The sequence below is a fragment of the Magnolia sinica genome, chromosome 14, assembly GCF_029962835.1.
Source record: "Magnolia sinica isolate HGM2019 chromosome 14, MsV1, whole genome shotgun sequence".
In the NCBI taxonomy this organism is placed as follows: domain Eukaryota; kingdom Viridiplantae; phylum Streptophyta; class Magnoliopsida; order Magnoliales; family Magnoliaceae; genus Magnolia; species Magnolia sinica.
Window position 1 is genome coordinate 60,822,078 of NC_080586.1, and position 18,552 is coordinate 60,840,629.

At 40.3% G+C, this 18,552-nt stretch overlaps 1 non-coding gene across 1 annotated transcript; it reads right to left on the reverse strand.

Annotated features, from left to right (window-relative positions):
* Window positions 1-7,963: 7,963 nt before the first annotated feature.
* LOC131226348 (small nucleolar RNA R71) lies at window positions 7,964-8,070 on the reverse strand. The gene has a single exon (XR_009161739.1). It is a non-coding gene; the product is annotated as a small nucleolar RNA R71 (small nucleolar RNA).
* Between the last annotated feature and the right edge of the window lie 10,482 nt (window positions 8,071-18,552).

Here is an 18,552-nt window from a genome sequence, read left to right on the forward strand (position 1 = left end):
CTTTTTGAGTTGTGGAATGGGAGAAAACCAAGTCTCCGATATCTACATGTTTGGGGTTGTCCTGCTAAGGCTAAAGTTTATAACCTGTATGAAAAGAAGCTTGATCCTAAAACTGTAAGTTGTTTCTTCATTAGATACCTAGAAATATCAAAAGGTTATTGATTCTACTGCCCTTCCCACTCCATCAGGATTTCTGAGCTGTGAATGCCATATTCATTGAGGACATTGAAAACATTGGGAGTACGAACATAAGAAATTTTGTATTTGAGGAACAAAGGACTGTGACTCTAGTCATAGTCAATCCAGATCACGTGGATATTAATAATGCAGTCGATTCTACAGTCACTGCAAAACACCATGTAGAACCTCATATACAAACCACTGATGAGGAAAATCAAGATCAGACCCAACAAACTGAACCATTAAGAAGATCTGAAAGAGAGAGAAGGCCTGTAAATCAAGACGATTACACGTATACTTACAGGAGCACGACTTTAACATAGGGGTGGAAAAAGATCCTTAATCCTTTATACAAGTCAAACAAAGTGTTGATCCTTCTCGTTAGTTTGATGTCATGAAAGATGAGTTAAAATCCATGTAGGATAATAAAGTATGGGATCTTGTAGAGTTACCTACTAGAATAAGGCCGATTGGTTCTAAATGGATATTTAAAACCAAACGGGACTCCAACGGTAATGTCAAACGATATAAAGTCAGACTTGTTGCTAAGGGTTTTAACCAACGTGAGGGCACTGATTTTAAGGAGACTTTCTCACCAGTATTTAAGAAAGACTCATTCAGGGTCATAATGGCTCTTGTAGCTCATATGGATTTAGAGTTACATCAGATGGATGTAAAGACTGCATTTCTCAATGGGGATCTAAATGAGAATGTATACATGTTGCATCTCGAAGGTTTTGTAGTTACTGGCTCAGAACATTTGGTTTGCAAACTTAAGAAGTCCATTTATGGGTTGAAACAGGCATCGCGACAATGGTATCATAAGTTTCATAAAGTAATTTCCTCATATGGCTTTATAGAAAATACTACAGATGAATGCATCTACATTAAACCAGTGGGAGTAGGTTCGTTATGATGATTTTGTATGTTGATTATATTCTGTTAGCTAGCAGTGATACCAAGATGTTGAGCGACACCAAGAAATTCTTATCTCAAATATTTGAAATGAAAGACTTTGGTAAAGCTTCTTACGTCATTGGCATTGAGATTCGCCGTGATAGAACACTTGGACTGCTCAGCTTGTCATAGAGGGCCTATATTACTAGGGTACTCGAAAGGTATGGCATGCAAAATTGTGGTTCAGGAAAGTCGCCCATTGTGAAGGGTGACAAATTTGGTCTATTTCAGTGTCCAAAGAATGATTTAGAAAAGAATCAAATGAAAGAATTTCTGTATGCATCAGTAGTAGGGAACATCATGTATGCTCAAGTTTGTACGCGACCGGACATTTCCTTTGTCACTGGAATGTTGGAAAGATATCTATCTAATCCAGGAATGCAACATTGGATAGCTGCGAAGAAAGTATTACGGTATCTTCAGAGAACGAAAGACTTCGGACTCACATACAGAAGGTCTGATCAGTTAGAGTTGATCGGATATTCAGATGTAGACTTTGCAGGCTGCGTTGATACTAAGAAGTCTACTTCAGGATACATCTTCATGATGGTGGGAGAAGCTGTGTGATGGAAAAGCGTGAAACAATCTACCATAGCCTCATCTACTATGGAAGCTGAATTTATTACCTACCATGAGGCATCTAATCAGGCACTATGGTTACAGAGTTTCTTCTCAAGTTTGCGGGTACTGGAGCATATCCTAAAACCATTAAGAATATTTTGTGATAATTCGACTTCTATTTCCTTCTCTAGTAACAACAAGCATTCGTTAAGGTCAAGGCATATCAATATCAAGTATCTTGTTGTAAAGGAAAGGGTTTAGAATCATCAAGTGTCCGTGAAATTCATCAGCACTAAGCAGATGATTGCAGATCTGCTAACTAAAGGGCTCCCTATCACGCCATTTCAAGAGCATGTAACATCCATGAGAGTCATTGATCCGACAGATGTTTTCAGTTAGTGGAAGTTGAGCGATTTTTTTTTTCACATACACTTAGAGATCTCATTTTATACAGTTTGTTTGGATGATTTTGATATGAAGATTTATTTTTGCTTCTCTATATATATGCGCAAATTTTAAGTAGAACTACAGTCGTGTCTCGTTGGAGACATGTAAAAGCTTCAGGACCTCTTAAGGATAGGCACATATCATCACACTAAAGTGTGTAATCCTTATACTACATTTTCTAGTTCGTGATCTATGTCGTTAAGATTGAAAGTACTTGTAATCGCGCTTAGTCTCACTTCGCCTAAATTAAATGTTGTGATGACTACCGCATTTCAATACTGACAGTCTTAATGGACCATATTGAATAGCATTACTCATATTATCCAACTATTTCATTAGTTAACCATTTGAATATTTTCTTAAAAGATCAAAACTTGTTTTCAAAATTATTCTATACGACTATCATTGACGTTGCTCAATGAGGCCCAAGTGGGAGAATGTAAGAACTCTATTTAGTGGGCCTTACTAATCAACGGTCTGGATTGTCATTCAGTTGGACTAGATGATTTAGTGATGCACTGCGCAGTCTATCTGCGCAGCTTTCCGTACTAAGGCTGGAATGCTATAACTGTCTTATGCAGACAACAATTTGAGTTGAACTAGGATGCTGCAATGCGGAGCGTGGGAGAGAGAGTTATGATGGGTTTCAAACTCTCTCTCTACAGACTCTATAAAAGAGAGCTAGGTCCCCGATCCTACACCACGGCAGAATTCGAGTCCTATCTTTTGAGTTGCAGAAAGGGTGTGAAGGAAAGGAAGATCCTAAGCTCTCTAGGTATTCTGGTATTCTGGTATTCTTATCCGGCTTCCATGGCGGCGTCTCATCTAGGTACGTTATCTAAACCCCTGATCGCCATGTCTCATAGACAGACAAATCCGTGGGCCTATTCTGCATATAGATTAAGTCCCACAATACCCACACCAGCCAGGTGGTGGTGTGTGTGGTACACCGGCCAATCCCTAGTAGCGTGTTTAGGTCACCATTGTGAGTGTAAATGGTAGCCCCCATCCCGTAGATGTCTTGCCCTAATTCTACTTATAGTATTGGAATTTCGTTCATTTACTAGTCCATCAGATCATAAAAGAACTTAATTTACATGTAAACTCCAAGTGATGGAAGGAGCTTTACAATTAGAAGTAATCAACATAAAAGGCAAAAAGAGAACAAGAAGACAAAGGAGTGCTACCAATTGAATTGCCTGCAATGCCCATCGCCAAGAACATCTCGGACAGAAGGTGGCCCAAGCTCTGTGCAGCCCACTGTGATGTATGTGTTTTATCCAAACCATTCATCTGTCTTGCCAGCTCATTTTAGGGCATGTGCTAAAAAAAGAGGTAGATCCAGAGCTCAAGTTGACCACTATGGGAAATAGTGGGGATAATGACTCCCAACGTTGAAACCTTCTTAGGACCCATCATAATATTTATTTGCCATCCAATTTATTCACAAGATAATAAAGACCTAGATTCAATTAAAACACAAATAGTAGCTCCATCCAAAACTTATGTTGCTCCTAGGAAGTTTTTGAGGGTTCAGAGCTTTTAATCTACTTCATTTTTTGGCTCACGTGGATATGTGCCGCAGGAAATCCCACCAATTGCGGAAACGAATAGGCTACTCCCCCTGCCACAGGCTAATGGCTGATGGTCCGTGCTCTATGGGCTCTACCATGATGTATATTTTTCATTCATGCAGTCCAACTATTTCTCAAGATAATTTTAGGGGATGAGACCAAAAATAAGTATATCCCAATCTCAACTGGACCACATTACAGGAAACAGTGTTTAATGAATGCCAACCATTAAAAACTTTTTGAGAGCCATAAAAGTTTTGGATCAAGCCAATCTTTGTGTTTTCCCTTCATCTAGGTTTGTATGACCTAATCAACAAATTGGATGTCAAATAAACAGTACAATGGGCCTTAGGAGGATTTTAATGGTGGATGTTCAATTACTATTATTTTCCTATGGTGTGGTCCACCTGAAATTTATATCCCTCTCATTATTGGGATCAAGCCATAAAATGATCTATAAAAATGGATGAAAGGCATGGATGAAACACATACATTATGGTGGAGCCCATGGAGCACCAACCACCGGCCACCAGGCTAGCGGCAGGGGAAGTAGCCAATCCGTTCCCGACTCTTTATGCCAGGAACTATAACATCCGGACGAAATTTCCTGTTAAAGCCTTTGGCAGGGAGTACGTTGTTGAGGGTCAAATATTTCATATCAGACCCCAGTTATTACCTAGATTTACGAACATGATACTGTTTAACACCCTATTTTAATTGTGTCTGTGTTGCAAGGTGGATTTATAAGCGTGGACTGAAAAGGATACTAAAGCATGGATTTAATACTCAGAATTCACCAAGGCAAGGTACGGACTCCATGGGACCAAGATCGATGGAATTACAAGCCAGGGATCCGCGAAAATCGAGAAAATTGAAGCTCAAGTGGCTCAAAAATCATCCAGAATGCAAGATCATGGGGTTCCCACCATCCGTTCAGCTCGAAACTTCATACATGGTCTGAAGGCCATAAATTAACCGTACACATAAAATTTTAGCCATTGGACCATTGTGAAAGTGGCCCAAAGGATAAATCAGCCCCTAAAATCTTGATTTGAGGCCCGCCTGATATCTGGATATACTTAAATTTCATTGTCAATGCCTTAAAGTGGATGGGAAAAAGGATGGACGGAACGAATTTCTCACAAACATCACAGTGGACCCCACATGAGGGTGTGCATCCATACAGTACACGCACACGCGAGCCGCTCCGGACGGTCAGCCCGGTCAAAGACGGGCTGACCCGTCTCTCCTTCTCCTTCTCTGTTTCAAACAGCAGACACACCCGGTCCAACTGTTTCACGTAGTGGGGCCCACCCCTCATCCAAATATGTCATCTGGCCCGTTCATTATGTACAGATGGGGGGTATTAACCACACCTAGGTTCCCTTTTGGTCCTATGCATGCACTCAGGAAATCTCCACCGTCAAACACTGGATGGACAGTGGAATAGAAGATCATGTGGGCCACACCAAATTCAATTCAAAAACATTCATACCCAAAGGGTTTTTTCGAGCAGAATGTAGTGGACGGCGTCGATTTCTCAAAACAGCAGTAAAGTGGGCCCCACCAACATCACAACGCTGAATGCGCAGGCCCTGTTTCATAACAGAGCCCGCGGACGAATCTTGTGGGCCACCACTGTACACCAACGATCTAATCTGGACCGTCTATCAGGAGCCTACGTGCCCTCTCATCCAAGCTTAAGTGACCGAATTTCAGAAGATAATGAAGATCAGTTTTCAAACCGTCTAAAAGAAGACGAACGGTGCAAGAAAAATCTGTGGGCCACACCGAATGGAAGCCATACCACGTCATTTCTAACTAATGTTTCGTTCTTCATCTAATGGATGGCTTGGATTCTTCCGCCGATATCAGGAATGGGCCCCACCAAACAACCAGCGTAGGTTCTGTTACGCACGTTGCTCTGTGTAAGGAAGACGCACACCTACTGCGTTGCGTAAAGAAAACGCATGTAGGAAGTTCTTCCACCGACCCTAGCATGGCTATAAAGAGAGAGAGAGTGGAGAGCAGCGAGAGGACGTGAAGGTGAATCCAAGCTTGGACGTGTGATCAGCCGTGAACAAACGTGGAGTTTTCTCCCTCTTTCTTCTAGTCTTTTTCTTCCTTTCCCTTTTAAGATATTTTAGCTAGATCATGTTTGGCTAAACCTCTTAGCTAGGGCTAAGAGGTGAAGCTTGTAGCGAGATGGGAGACTCTATTTTATGCTTTTAATTTAATTTAAATTTATGAGCTGAATTTGATTTTAGTTTGATTATTAAGGGAATGTTTTTAGTCTTTAATGGTCTGTTGTGACTGAAATTACAATGGGTCTGCAATGGCTTTGAGAGTGTTCCTTTCCCTTTTTATGTTAATGATGTCAGGAAGCCCTATTGTTCACCATCGTCTCATGGGCATGGTTGGATGACGGTACCCTTCTTAACCTGCATATCATGTTGATTGGTTGATAATTAGTTTAATTATGTTGTTTGCTTTGTCTCCTAGGTATGGTTTGGTGATGGAATCCATTCTAATTCATATACCTTTCATCTCTTGAAAACTATAGCAAAGGAAGTTCAGTCTTGATTTCTATGGTTACACCCTTCAACTGGATGAAGATGGGACTCTAGGTCCAGTTGAGTTCTTGACACAGGCATAAGATCTCCCTGATCTCTACAAGTGGATCCTCTGAATTCCTAGTTTTTTATCTCTGATTTCTCTTAAGTTTTACATTAATCTGTCACCATTATTCATCAATTTATATTTAATTCAGATTTCATCTTAGGCTAGTTCTATTTCTACCTAGTTTCAGATTACATACAAGTATCAGTCCCTTAGGATTCGACCTCGGTCTCACCGAGTTTATTACTACATCACAACCCTATACTTGGGGAGTGAACAAGTTTTTGGCGCCATTGCCGAGGACTGACGGTTGCATTTTTTTGAAATTGACTAGTTTTAGAATTAGGTTAAGATTAGGATTTTCTATCTTTAGGTTTAGATTTTTCTGATTTCTAGAAACTAACCTATTTTCCTTTTTGTAGGACCTTGACATTCTAAATTGGTAATCTCTTTCTAATTTTCTAGTCTTTCTTTTTCTATTTTTAGATTAGGTTTTAATTTTATTTTTTTATTTTATTTTATTCTAGGAGTTCTTTTAATTTTAAAAACTAACATTACTTTAGAATTTTTAGATTTAGAAACTAACTTTCTATTTTTATTTTTAGTAACTTTCTAATTCTAACTCTTTTAGAATCTAACTTTGTTTCCTAATTTATTTTTAGAAATTTTCTACTTGTAGAATTTTTGTTTAGAAACTAACTTTCCTATTGTGTAGGCTTTTAAGATAGAAAATTCTAATTCAGTAAGTTCTTTCTCTACTTTTAATTTTTCAGATCTCTTTTAGTAACTTACTTTCTAGTTTAGGACTTTCCTAATTTATTTTAGAAATTTTCACTTTCCTTTAGGAATTTCTTCTCTTAGAAACTAGTCTACTTCTATCTTTCTTTTTAAGAATTTTCTAATTCTAGACCTCCTCTTTAGAAACTGACTTGTTTTGTTTTCTTTTGCAGGTTTTTAACTTAGGGACTCCAATTTGGTAACTTCTTTCCAACCCTCTCTTTCTTTTTAGATTTTCTTTTCCTTTCTTAGGATTAGGTTTCGAATTTGATTGAGGGCTGTGAGTGTTTCATGCCCAAGTGGGCCCGTGACAACACTCGACGTCTCTTGACTGAAGGAGGATTGTTTGAGGGGTTGACTATCCATCGCAAGACTAGACACCACTCGAAATTCCCTGAGTTAATTGAAGTGATGGCTGAGAACCAACCTCTTCTACCTCAACCCAGGGTGGAGGACATTCAGGATGAGAATGACGTGCATCAAGTACCCCCGCCTCGTACTTTACGAGATTATTTACAACCAGCGGGGCTGAATACGCCCTCATGCATGATTTTTCTCAAAAATACAGGACATATGAACATCAAGCCAGGGGTTATCCAACTCCTTCCTAAGTTTCATGGGCTTGAATCTGAAGAACCATATCTACATTTGAAAGAGTTTGATGAGATCATAGCCACTTTATATTTTCAAAATGTGTCTGACGACACAGTCAGGCTGAAACTCTTTCCTTCTTCCTTGAAGGAGAAGGCTAAGACGTGGTTACATTCATTGCGTCCTAGATCCATTGGCACATGGAATGATATGCAGAGGGAATTTATAAAAAAAAAATTTCACATCATAAAACGATTACCCTTAGAAAAGCAATCATGAACTTCACCCAAAAGGAGGATGAAACATTTTACCAATGTTGGGAAAGGTTCAAGGATTTGGTCAGTTCATGCCCACAACATGGCTTTGAAACGTGGCGCATTACAAATTTTTTCTATGATGGACTGACATCTTCCATGCGCCAAATGGTCAAGACAATGTGTAATGGAGAATTCATTAATAAAAATATTAACAAGGTATGGGATTACCTCGATAGTCTTGTTGAAAAAACACAATCATGGAACTATTACTGAAAATAGAACACCACGTCTAGGCCAACTCAATCTAAGGAAGAAGGTGGATTGTATCTCTTGAAAGAAGAGGATGATCTCAAGTATAAAGTGACTATGCTCATAAGAAAAGTTGAGGCCATGGAAGGAAAGAAGGATAAGGTTAATGAAAGTGTTTGCGGCATATGTGATTGCAACATTCATACAACTAAAAATTGCCCTACGATACCCACCTTTCGAGAAGTGTTGAATGAACAATCCAATGCCGAACCTTTCAATGGACCAACCTCTAATACATACAATCCTGGTTGGAAAAATCATCCAAACTTTAGTTGGAGAAATGGACAAACTACTACCCCTCAAGGTTTATTCAATTAAAATCCAAATCAGGGGAAACCTCAAGAAGAACCAGTTCAAAATTCCATGCAAGAGCTGACCCAGGCAATGCGAGACTTTATGCAAAAGATGGATTCACGTATGACGGTTATAGAAAAGGAGATGCTTCCTGCACAACCGCTCCCCAATCCTAAACCGTAATATGAGATAAGTGATCCCAGCTCTTCAAATCAAATGGGGCACGCTAAATCCATCACCACTCTTAAGAGTAGGAAGATCATTGATAAAACCCTTCCAGTTAGGCCCGAAAAGCCTCAAGAACCAGAAGAGGACAACAATAATGGATCTAGTGAGGCCCCACAAAAATTAGAACCAAAACTTCTAGAAAAGCCAGTTGCTCCATTTTCCCAACTGTTGGTCGCACCAAAACCTCTCTCTAACTCTCAGGATATCCTAGAGGTGTTGAAACAAGTGAAAGTCAATATTCCTCTACTTGATGTCGTAAAACAGATACCTTCATATGCTAAATTCCTGAAGGACTTATGCACGACCAAACGACGGCAAAGTATTCAAAAGAAGATCTTCTTGATCGAGAAAGTGAGTGTCACCCTAAAGCAAGACGTGCCACAGAAATTCAAAGATCCCGGTAGCCCAACCATATCATGTGTAATCGGGGACCATCGAATTGATCATCCACTTCTTGACTTGGGAGCGAGCATCAATCTGATTCCCTACTCGGTATACAAACAGTTAGGTTTAGGTGAATTAAAACCCACCCTAACCACACTACAACTTACTGATCGCTCTGTTCGTGTAGTAAGAGGGATAATTGAGGATGTGTTGGTCCAAGTTGATAGATTTACCCTGTAGATTTTATCATCCTGGACACCGAACCCATCAATAACATGAGCACTCTGATTCCCGTCATTCTTGGTCGCCCATTCCTTGCCACTTCAAACGTAATTATCAATTGCACGAATGGTGTCATGACTATGTCCTTTGGGAATATGACATTGGAGTCAAACATCTTTTTCAATAACGGCAGAAACTTAGAGGATGATGACGATTTGCACGACATTAACATGATTGACTCTTTAGTGGAAGATACGACACCTCTGACCTTATCCTCTGACCCTCTAGAGACGTGCCTGGCCCACTCCCATGATTTTGATGATGACATGATTAGGGAGACGTGTGCCTTACTTGATACTGCACCGGTACTTGAAGTTAACCGGTGGAGGCCACAATTTGAAGAGTTGCCCCAAACTGATGTAGTGCCTCTACCGTCTAACCTCAAGCCGCCGAAGCTTGACCTAAAACCTTTGCCCTCTGATTTGAAATATGTCTATTTAGGTCAAGATGAGACATACTCGGTGGTGATCTCTGCCCACCTGGAGAAAGAACAAGAGAGTAAGCTTATATATACTCTCATTGAGCATAAGGGAGCCCTTGGATAGACGATAGCGGACCTCAAGGGAATCGACCCCTCAATTTGTACTCACCGCATATATCTTGAGGATAATGCGAAGACTGCTCGGCAATCACAACGTAGACTAAATCCAAACATGAGGGAAGTGGTTAAGGCCGAGGTTCTTAAACTATTGGATGTGGGTATCATATACCCCATATCCGATAGTCAATGGGTGAGTCCAACTCAGGTGGTTCCTAAGAAGTCCAGGATCACCATCGTAGCTAATGCCAATAATGAACTCATACCAACAAGAGTTACTACTGGTTGGAGAATGTGCATTGACTACAGGAAGCTGAATACCGTCACGAGGAGGGACCACTTTCCTTTACCCTTCATTGATCAAATCTTGGAAAGGCTAGCTGGTCATTCCTATTATTGTTTCCTTGACGGGTATTCGGGCTACAATCAGATTGAAATCGCTCCTGAGGATCAGGAAAAGACCACATTTACATATCCTTACGACACCTTTGCCTATAGAAGGATGTCATTTGGATTATGTAATGCCCCTGCCACCTTTCAGCGATGTATGATAAGTATCTTTTCTAACATGGTGGGGAAATATCTAGAGGTCTTCATGGACGATTTCTCTGTTTTCAGTTCATCTTTCAGCGAGTGCTTAGAGAGTCTTAAATGTGTGCTAAAAAGATGTGAAGAAAAGAACTTGGTACTTAATTGGGAGAAGTGTCATTTCATGGTTCATAAGGGAATTGTCCTTGGACATATTATCTTGTCCAAAGGAATCGAGGTGGATAAGGCAAAAATTGATCTTATCTCTAACCTACCTCCACCCAAGAACATACGGGACGTGCGATCCTTCTTAGGACACGCTGGATTTTACAGAAGATTCATAAAGGACTTTAGTCTCATCTCTCATCCTTTATGTAATCTACTTCAAAAGGATGCACCATACGAGTGGACTGAGCCATGTTAGGAAGCTTTCACTAAGCTTAAGGGCATGTTGACTAGTGCACCCATCATACAACCACCCGACTGGAGCATTCCTTTTGAACTTATGTGCGACGCTTCTGATTATGCTCTTGGAGCAGGTCTAGGTCAGAGAAAAGATAAGAGGCCCTATGTCATTCATTACGTGAGTAGGACTTTAAATCCTGCCCAAGTGAACTAGTCAACTACGGAAAAGGAACTCTTAGCCGTAGTGTTCGCCTTGGACAAATTTAGGTCCTACTTGATCGGATCTAAGATCATTATCTACACAGATCATGCAGCACTTAAGTATCTTCTTTCTAAGAATGATTCTAACCCCCGATGATACGATGGATCCTTCTACTCCAAGAGTTTGATTTGGAGATTAAAGATAAAAAGGGAGTAGAGAACGTAGTGGCCGACCACCTTTCTCGCCTTAATACCTCTGATTCCCTTGAGGCGACCCATATCAATGACATGTTCCCTGATGAAAAACTGTTTAGAGTCTCTCATTCACCTTGGTTCGCTGATATTGCTAATTATCTTGCCACAGGTTCCATACCAACACAGTGGACTACACAAGATAAGAAGAAATTCTTTACTGAGGTGCGCAACTTTTTCTGTGACAATCCATATTTGTTTAAATATTTCCCAGACCAGATCCTAAGGAGATGTGTGCTAGCTCCTTTTGTCACTCACAGGCCTGTGGTGGTCACTTTTCTACTAAAAAGACCACGGCCAAGATTTTGCAGTGTGGCTTTTATTGGCCCACTATGTTCAGGGACACTCATGAATTTTACAAGGCTTGTGAGCGTTGTCAGAAATTGGGAGCATTGTCCCATCGAAACATAATGCCTTTGAATCTCATCCTTATCATAGAACATTTGATTGTTGGGGCATTGATTTCATGGGACCATTCCCCCAATCTTTTGGAAATCTATATATTTTGTTCGCTATAGACTATGTCACTAAATGGGTTGAAGCGATTCCGTGTCAGAATAATGACCATCGCACGGTCATTAAATTCCTAAAAGAGAACATCCTTTCCCGATTCGGAATGCTTCGAGCTATCATTAGTGATGGGGGCTCACACTTTTGTAATAGGCCATTCGAGAGTTTAATGAAGAAATATGATATCTCTCATAAGGTGAGCACCCCATATCACCCACAAACAAGTGGGCAAGTTGAGATTTCCAATAGGGAGATCAAACACATTTTGGAGAAAACGGTTAACCCTGACCGTAAGAATTGGTCAATCCGATTGACTGATGCCTTATGGGCTTACCTTACTGCGCATAAAACCCCTATTGGAATGTCTCCCTTTAGACTTGTCTATGGAAAGGCTTACCACTTTCCTGTGGAGTTGAAACATAGAGGCTACTGGGCAATAAAAAAATTGAATTTCAATCTGGACAACGCTGGCTCGTTACGCAAACTTCAGTTGAATGAACTCGAAGAAATCTGGAACGATGCATACGAGAACTCGAGAATTTATAAGGACAGAATGAAGGCGTTTCATGGCCAACGTATTCTACGAAAATCATTCACACCTGGTCAGAAAGTCCTTTTATATAATTCTCGATTACATCTCTTTCCAGGTAAGCTTCGATCTCGTTGGACTGGCCCTTACATTGTGGTCACTGCGTATCCTCATGGGGCCATTGAGATAAGAGATCCTGACAATGGCATGGAGTTTAAAGTAAATGGACATTGCTTAAAGCCATTTGTCGAGAAATTTGATTCAGAGGACATGTCCAAACCTCTGACGATCCTGTTTACCAGGATTGACCTCCTAGTCTGATGGAGGTATAGGTAGGTTTCTTGTTTTCATAGGACTAGGGTAGTTTGCTTTATGTTGTTCTAGGTTCATTCATTTTCTACATTGTTTTAGGATAGTTTTCTTTTATTGGTTTCTCTCTTGTGCTGACTTGCTTTCATGCTGAGATCTTTGTATAAAAACTTCTTGAATCCCTCGTCCAGGTACAATCTTCTCACCACTTCTCAATTCTTTCATTGTCTCATATACATTGCGAGCATATCTTTTACATTGAGGACAATGTAGACTTTAGGTTGGGGGTGGGAGATTAGGTCTCCTAATCAATGTTTTCTTGTAAGCGCGAAAATTGTGAAAATTTTTAAATTTTTCTGAAATTTCGTATGAATTCGAAGTGATTTTGACGGCCATCTTGGATTTAGAATTACAAGATAAGTGATGTTAGAAATTTATGACTATTGGATTCAGCTATTTATTAGATTTCACAGTTAAGTTCGAACTATTAATCCATGGTTAGAGGTTTTAAATATTGATTGAGTCATGATTTCACAAAACACATCTCGCTTGCACATTAAGGGTTCAGTTCGATATTAAAGGATTAACATAGTGATCACTAAGCTTGAAAGGAACTAACATGAGAAATTGAAAGGATTGGGTGAATGGTCTACACCATAGGTTTGCTCCCTATAGGTGTAGATTTAATTCCCCATGGATGATATGTGAAAAAAGTTGGGTGTATAGTCTTCACCATAGGTTTGCTCCCTATAGGTGAGGATTTGATTCCCCTTCTTGGCGTTACTTTTACTAGAAAAATCGAAAGCTAAAAAAAAAAAAACAAAAGATGATCTGTGAGGCAAGTTTTGGTTTAAGTTTTGGTTATCATGAATTATCTTGTTGGTTACCAATGATATCCTGAAATAAAGAAGTGAATTTTAATGATGATAAGCCGAGATTACACTATACACTCATGGAACTCAATCTTTAGAATTTTTCTAATTGATGAAGTAATACTTTGAACTTGATTATGAAGTTTACCGTCCGCTTGAGTGTAGGAGAAAGTAATACCTAACATTCATGAATCTTAGAATTCTCGCATCTTGATTATTCTACAAAAATCACTCGAGTTTATAGAAATTGTTTTGTACTTCTCAACTTATTTTTCGCATACTTTGCTCGGGACTAGTAAGATGCTGGTTGGGGGTTGTGTTGAGGGTCAAATATTACATATCAGACCCTAGTTATTACCTGGATTTATGAACATGATACTGTTTAACGCCCTATTTTAATCGTGTCTGTGTTGCAAGGTGGATTTATAAGCTGGACTAAAAAGGGTACTAAAAGTATGGATTTAACGCTCAGAATTCACCAAGGCAAGGTACGGACTCCATGGGACCAAGATCGATGGAATTACACGCCAGGGATCCACGAAAATCGAGAAAATTGAATCTCAAGTGGCTCAAAAATCATCCACAATGCAAGATCATGGGGTTCCCACCATCCGTTCGGGTCGAAACTTCATACATGGTCTGAGGGCCATAAATTAACCGTACACATAAAATTTTAGCCATTGGACCACTGTGAAAGTGGCCCAACGGACAGATCAGCCCCTAAAATCTTGATTTGGGGCCCACCTGATATCTGGATATACTTAAATTCCATTATCAATGCCTTAAAGTGGATGGGGAAAAGGATGGACAGAATGGATTTCTCACAAACATCACAGTGGACCCCACATGAGGGTGTGCATGCATACACTACACGCACACGCGAGCCGCACCGGACAGTCAGCCCGGTCAAAGACGGGCTGACCCGTCTCTCCTTCTCCTTCTCTATTTCAAACAACAGACGCACCCAGTCCGCCGATTTCACGTAGTGGGGCCCACCCCTCATGCAAATATTCCATCTGGCCCATTCATTATGTACAGATGGGGGGTATTAACCACACCTAGGTTCCCTTTGGTCTTATGCATGCACTCAGGCAATCTTCACCGTCAAACGCCGGATGGACGGCGGAATAGAAGATCATGTGAGCCACACCAAATCCAATTCAAAAACATTCATACCCGAAGGGTTTTTTCGAGCAGAATGCAGTGGACGGCGTCAATTTCTCAAAACAGCAGTAAAGTGGGCCCCACCAACGTCACAGCGCTGAATGCGCAGGCTTTGTTTCGCAACAGAGCCTGCGGACAAATCTTGTGGGCCACCACCGTACACCAACGATCTAATCTGGACCGTCTATCAGGAGCCTACGTGCCCTCTCATCTAAGCCTAGGTGACCGAATTTCAGAAGACAATGAAGATCAGTTTTCAAACCGTCTAAAAGAAGACGAACGATGCAAGAAAAATCTCTGTGGGCCACACCGAATGCAAGCCATACCACGTCATTTCTAACTAATGTTTCGTTCTTCATCTAATGGATGGCTTGGATTCTTCCGCCGATATCAGGAATGGGCCCCACCAACAACCAGCGTAGGTTCTGTTACGCACATTGCTGTGCGTAAGGAAAATGCACGCCTACTGCGTTGCGTAAAGAAAACGCATGTAGGAAGTTCTTCCACCGACCCTAGCATGGCTATAAAGAGAGAGAGAGTGGAGAGCAGCGGGAGGACGTGAAGGTGCATCCAAGCTTGGACGTGTGATCAGCCGTGAACAAATGTGGAGTTTTCTCCTTCTTTCTTCTAGTCTTTTTCTTCCTTTCCCTTTTAAGATATTTTAGCTAGATCATGTCTGGCTAAACCTCTTAGCTAGGGCTAAGAGGTGAAGCTTGTAGCGAGATGGGAGGCTCTATTTTATGCTTTTAATTTAATTTAAATTTATGAGCTGAATTTGATTTTAGTTTGATTATTAAGGGAATGTTTTTAGTCTTTAATGGTCTGTTGTGATTGAAATTACAATGGGTCTACAATGGCTTTGAGCGTGTTCCTTTCCCTTTTTATGTTAATGACGTCAGGAAGCCCTATTATTCACCATCGTCTCCTGGGCATGGTTGGATGACGGTACCCTTCTTAACCTTCATATCATGTTGATTGGTTGATAATTAGTTTAATTCTGTTGTTTGCTTTGTCTCCTAGGCATGGTTTGGTGATGGAATCCATTCTAATTCATATACCTTTCATCTCTTGAAAACTATAGCAAAGGAAGTTCAATCTTGATTTCCATGGTTACACCCTTCAACTGGATGAAGATGGGACTCTAAGTCCAATTGAGTTCTTGACACAGGCATAAGATCTCCCTGATCTCTACAAGTGGATCCTCTGAATCCCTAGTTTCTTATCTCTGATTTCTCTTAAGTTTTACATTAATCTGTCACCATTATTCATCAATTTATATTTGATTCAGATTTCATCTTAGGTTAGTTCTATTTCTACCTAGTTTCACATTATGTACAAGTATCAGTCCCTTGGGATTCGACCTCGGTCTCACCGAGTTTATTACTACATCACAACCCTATACTTGGGGAGTGAACATACATGTGCAAGGATGATGGGCGGGGCCCACCGATATGTTTGTGAGTAATCCACTTCGTCTATCTGTTTTTCTAGATCATTTTAGGAAGTTCAATAAAAAGTAAGGTGGATAAAAAAATCAAGTGGATCACACGAGAGCGAAAACTGGGGAAAGAAATTTCCATAGTTGAAACGTTTCTGGGCTCCATCTTGAGATTTATATGCTATCCAAACTGCTTACAATGTCATTACCAATGGGATGAAATGAAAAAACAAGAAATATAACCTGATACAAAACTTTTATGGTCATAAGAATGCTTCAACCTAGCTCACTGAATTCCCACTGTTTCCTCTAGTGTGGCCCACTTGAGTATCGGATACATCTTATTTTTGGTCGTATGTCCTAAAATGAGCTAGAAAACGGATGGACAGAGTGAATTCCTCAAAAACATATAGGTGGGCACCGGACGCGGATTGCGTCGGTTTTATGGGGCCCACCGTTATTTAAGTATTTCATCCACACCGTTAATCGTTTTTATATGATCATTTTAAATTATGAGCCAAAAATTGAAGCAGATACATAGCTCCAATGGACCACATCAAAGGAAGCTGCAGCGATAATGGCACCCACCGTTGAAACCTAACTAAGGGCCACCGTGATGTTTTTTTACCACCCAACCTATTAATAAGGTCATGCAGACTTGGATGAAGTGAAAACACAAATTTCAGCTTGATCCGGCACTTCTCCAGCTCCCAAGAAGTTTTTAATGGTGGACGTCCAATCCCCACTTTGTGGTCCACTTAAGCCGTGGAACTACCTCAATTTTTGGTTCATACATTAAAATGATCATATAAAAACAAGTAATGGTGTGGATAAAATACTTACATCACAATAGGCCCCACAGAGCCCTGCTTGGACGGATTACCGTCCAGGCGGGGGTAGGACGCAATCCGCGTCCGGTGGGCACCATCCAACATCCTTGCGGAGGAAAAACATATAGGTGTGCACCAGACACGGATTGCGTCCTACCCCCGCCCGGACGGTAATCCGTCTAGGCAGGGCTCTATGGGGCCCACCGTGATGTAAGTATTTTATCCACACAATTAATCATTTTTATATGATTATTTTAAGGTCTGAGCCAAAAAATCAAGGTAGTTTTAGGGCTTGTGTGTACCACAAAGTGAGGATTGAACATCCACCATTAAAAACTTCTTGGGAGATGGAGAAGTGTCAAATCAAGCTGAAATTTGTGTTTTCACTTCATCCAAGCTTGTATGACCTTATTAATAGGTTGGGTGGTAAAAAAAACACCACGATGGCCCGTAGAAAGGTTTCAACAGTGGGTGTCATTATCACTGCAGATTCCTTTGATGTGGTCCACTTAAGCCCTAAAACTACCTCAATTTTTGGCTCATACCTTAAAATAATCATATAAAAATGATTAACTGTGTAGATAAAATACTTACATCACGGTGGGCCCCACAGAGTCCTGCCCGGACGGATTAGGGTAGGACGCAATCCACGTCCGGTGTGCACCATCCAATGTCCCTGCGCAGAAACTTCCTGCAAAGAGAAATTTACGACTGTGGACCCCACCTTTTATCCATTGGATATTCTTGAAACAATACAAACTTAGAATATGCAGTTGGACCTCCTCGTACGGACGACAAATTTCAGGACGAAAGTACCCCTCCTTTTCACGGAAACGGATTGGGTACGCCTCCTGCCACCCGCCCATGACGGATAGTCAGTGGTACGTGGGCCTCACCATATGTTTGCTTTTCATCCATGCCGTCCATATATTTTTTCAAATCATTTTATGGTATGAGACCAAAAATGAGGTATATCCAAGTCTCAAGTGTAGCACATTATAGGAAACAGTGTTGAATGAGCATCAACCATTGGAAACTCAGATGGAGCCCACTGTGATGTTTGCGAGAAATCCTCCCCATCTAAGTTCATTCATAGGGTCACAAAGACCTGGATGAAGAGGAAAAACAAATTTCAGAATGATAAAAAACTTTTATAACCCCTAAAAGGGTTTCAATGGTAGACGTTCAATTCCCCACTGCCTTTTACAGTGTGGTCCACTTGATAGCTAGATCTATCTTATTTTTTGTCTCAAGCCTTAATATGAGCTCGCCAAATAGATGAATGGTTTGGATATAACACAAACCTCATGATTGGACCCACACATGCAACATAGTAAAAAAAAAAAACCACGGACAGTCTGGCAGAAGTTTTTTTCTTTTTTTTTTTTTTTTTTTTTTACTGTGAGAACTTTTTCTCCCTTACATTTTTCTCTAATACATAATTATATAAATATGTATATATAAGTATATAAAAATATTTTTTTATTTTTTAATTCATTTCTTTGTCCATGTATTC